Raw genomic sequence first — 4651 nt, 5'->3', positions numbered from 1 at the left:
CGTGAGAGATTGGCCGCCGCTAATATAGGGGGATGCTGTGTTTGTATGAAGTGAGTCATTGGGATCAGCAGGTAAGGGAGCAGTAGAGAAGTACTCGAGATTGGTGATTTTTTTTGCGTTTGGGCGTATTTGATAAGGTTTTCGCGGTCGGGGCGATTACGTCTGCCCTTCACAAGAGATGACTAAGTACAGTGAATTCTTATAAAAAAAATATTGACAAATGTTAGCATATTTTGTAATTCATATTTTACTATTTCTATATAATTATTAATAAATAATAATATTTAAGCAGTGAAGATGAAAAAGAATTTGGTACATCTTGGCGCTTTATTGACTCAATCAACTATTCTTAAATTCAGTATTATATACATCGCATTTAAGACATTTTAGGATTCCTATCGCTAATAGGAATTGGCAGCGAATTTAAAAAAAAGTACGAGCACAAAAAATCGTGGAAAGATCGTAGTGGCACAGGTTTTGCGTGAAAAATTCCGTCTAATAATAATAACAATACATCTCATATGGTTTTGAGAACAATATCTCGATTTGCAATATAAAAATATTTAGTATATATTCGGTTACATACTTAAACCTAATATTTAACTGATTAGCTGCCTGTTAAGAAATGTTAAAACATTATAAATTCTAAAAAAAAGTTTAAAATTACCCAAGGATAAATTAATTAAGAACATTATTTATTTTTATGTATTTATTTACGGCAAACATATAGCTATAACAATATATAATTACACACTTATATACTAATTAAAAACCACTAAAATTTGCACATATGTACAATACAAGTGAAGGAAACACACAAAATATAAACAATACTATTGGAAACTACATTAAAATGGTCAATAGTAAAGCTTGCATCACATTATTTGAGAATAACGCCTAGATATAACTGTTAAAAAAAATAGTAAATAAATTAAAATTAAAAAAGAAAAAAAATACAAATTAAAAACATAATAAAACTTCTGATTCTTTATTAATCTAAAACTAAAAGATTGTTTTATTTTAAAAGTTTTGGACGCTTGATATGTCCAGGTAGGTTATAATAGTTTGTGCCACGTTCTAAGTCCATAGTCTTCAAACCCTGGAACGTTTTTATGTGCGTGCGATTACATAAATCATAGTTTGATCGTGATATTTTTTTTCGTTATTGCATCATCTATGCGACCACGGTAATCGTGTTGATTACGATGCAGCTTGCTGGGCTTGGCCGCTCGTGGACACATGAAAAATTCAATTCTAAGTATTATATTAACTGAATGGGTCACATAAATTTAAATTTGATAACAAACTTGGACATGAACGCTTTGCTTGTACAATCTATATATTAATACTTCTAATATAATACATATATATAGGTATAATAATTTTACCAGAGGGAGACTTTGTACAAAAGTCGATTGCTTGGGTACCTCTGTCCTATTCGTTTTTAAACCGTAAAGCAGTTGTGTTTGCATGGCTGTGTTTCGGTTTGAAGGGTGGGATATGGCGTGAATTTACTGGGTACTGAGGAATAACACCTGAGTCCTCAGGAATGGCAACGCATGGGGGGTATCATGGGCGAAACAGTATACTCTGTTATATCCATGGTACTGCTCATGTCTATAGGCGACAGTTACCACTTTCCATCAGGTGGGCCGTCAGTTTGTTTGCCATTCTAACTTGTATAAAAAAAATATCTATTTCACTTTATTTACTCATTTCTCTTAGCGCGCGTTCTAACATCTTATATCAATTAATAAAATACATTATTTAGTATGAATGTGCATCAAACTATTCACCGCAACAAGCTTTCTTGTTATCTCTTTTTGTAACATATGTATATACATATTTTTAATGAGCTTACTTAGAAATACTATTATATAAATTTCTGTTATGTCCATGGTACTGCTCATATATATATATATATATATATATATATATATATATATATATATATATATATATATATATATATATATATATATATATAGAACACTAGTATGGTGTTACGCCTCGGTATTCTGTAATTTCACTGCCATACCTTACTGTTCCAATCACAAACAACTTTACTTCTGAACAACCAACTATAGTCACTCAAATGCGAGCCGTCTATTTTGTAATAATGCAGCCTCTGACCCAATGGTACCGGTGAGAGAAATGAAGAATGAGGGAATGTAGTAGATTTAAACATTTCCCATGCGAGGGGAGAAGGGATTGTTAGTAATGGGGATTTTTTTAACAGGTGATTTTTTTTTAATGGATGATAATGGAATGGTAACCCCATCCGCGCTATCGGTATACACCGGCGGGGCACCAGTGAAGGATGATAGGTGAGGATAAAGTAGGTCAGTTAGCCCATCGTGACGAATTCAACAAGAATTGTTCACGATAGTTTCCAGAGGGAACCACGTGGAAGTCGACCTAATAAGGCATATTGCTAGCAATGGAGCTGTCAAACTTCATTGCTAACAATTCCTTTCCCCCCTTTTAACAGGTGATTATGGTATGGTATCCCCGTTTGCGCTATTGGTATACACCGGCGGGGAACCAGTGAAGGATGATAGGTGAGGATAAAGTAGGTCAGTTAGCCCATCGTGACGAATTCAACTAGAATTAACCACGATGGTTTCCAGGGGGAACCACGTGGAGGTCGACCTGACAGGATGTATTGCTAGTAATGGGGCTATTTGACCCCATTACTAACAATCCCTTTCCTCCCACTAATGGGGATTAATAGCCTCATTGCTAGTAACCTCCAAGGGGTTCTCATTAGAAACAATTCTAGTGGAATTCGTCACGATGGGCTAACTGACCTGCTTTCATCGTAACCTATCATCCTTCACTGGTGCCCCGCCGGTATATACCGATAGCGCGGGCGGGGTTACCATTCCATTATCACCCATTAAAAAAAATGGCACCGGCAAAGGAAAGGAAGAATGAGGAAACGTAGTAACTTCAAACACTTCCCATGGAATAGCCATTTATATATACTTTTTTTTTTTTTACACACTAATAATAGATAAAAGACAATGGTTGACTGATAGAGAACACCGTCTGGTGTTAAGTCCGCCATATCGTCATAGTCGTAGAATACTGACGGATCTGACAAATATTACATATATAGATCCGTCAGTATTCTACGACTGTGACGATATGTACATAGTTCCACTGTCCATTATAGTTTAAATAAATAAATATGACAGAGGTAATCAAATGTACAAAGGTGAGCTTTAACTCTAAAAGAGTTCTCTTCCAGCAACACCCAAAGTGGAAAGGAGTATCTGGTAAATAAATAATAACGCTGTGGAAAGCGATAGCTGTACAGTTTATTTCAATAAAAAAAGTTGCAAATCTGTTGTTTAAACACTGTTTAAGTAAAATTAGTAACACGCTTAAACAACCAATCAATCGACCGATCAATGATTTGTCGTCAACAAACTGTTGGACGTAAACAGACCCTCTCACGGTCGGTTCGGTTATTCGTTTGTTTACACTCTTATTATATATATATATATATATATATATATATATATATATATATATATATATATATATATATATATATATATATATATATCAGTTTCTTCTATTAAAGTAGTATGTCCGTAGACATGAACAGATTATGCTACATCTCACAATATGCAGTCTTTTTAATGGGTGAAAATGAAATAGTACCCCGCCTACGCTGTCGGTATACACCGGCGGGGCACCAGTGACAGATGTTAGGTGAGGATGAAATGAGTCAATTGGCACATCGTGACGAATTCCACAAAAATTAACCACGACGATTTTCATGAGAAACCGCATGGTGGTCGACCTTTTTTTATTTATTTATTCATCTATACTTATAATAAATCTGTAGAGAGGTTAATTCTGTACATGAAATATATTTCCAAAATAACTATTAGGGGATGATTAGTGATCGATACTGATGCCAAAAATCAGTAAAATTTTTGTCTATCTGTCTGTATGTTCGTTATAGAAACAAAAACTACTTACTACGGATTTTAACGAAACTTGATACAATTATTCTTCATACTCCTGGGCAGGTTATAGTATACTTTTCATCACGCTATGATCTATAGGAGCAGCACAGTGAAGGGAAATGTTGGGAAAACGGGAGAAGTTACTCTATTTTTAAGCTTCCGTCGCGTATGCAGCCCTAATGGCCACTTTTTAAAAATGCCCACCCGTGCGACGCCGGGACGGACCGCTAGTTAGTATATAAATGTGTACATGGCGGACTTAATGCTAAAAGCTCTCCCAGTCAACCAAAGGGAAGTGTCAGAATATTCGAATGCGGTACTAGTAATTATTGATATACATACATACTAAAATTACATATGTAAACGAATAAATATATATGAATAACAAATATACTTACACATATATGACATACACTATATTATACACGAAATTAAGAATAATATATAGTATTTTAACGTAGTACAAGTATTTTAAACGGGGGTGTACCCACCAAAAACCAGACGAAATACACTCCAGGTGCCATATGTCAGAGACATGGGTTCGCTTTCGCACTCACCACATATCCGACGATGGCGGTCGATCTGATAGACTATGATCCTATCAAGGGGACAATTAGACCCCATTACTAACAATCCATCTCATCCCACAATACATGATTAACCCAATG

Source organism: Galleria mellonella, unplaced genomic scaffold, assembly GCF_026898425.1.
Source record: "Galleria mellonella isolate WM207_F2 unplaced genomic scaffold, CSIRO_AGI_GalMel_v1 utg352, whole genome shotgun sequence".
In the NCBI taxonomy this organism is placed as follows: Eukaryota; Metazoa; Arthropoda; class Insecta; order Lepidoptera; family Pyralidae; genus Galleria; species Galleria mellonella.
The sequence above is the reverse complement of the archived record's forward strand: the minus strand, read 5'-3'. Positions refer to the sequence as shown.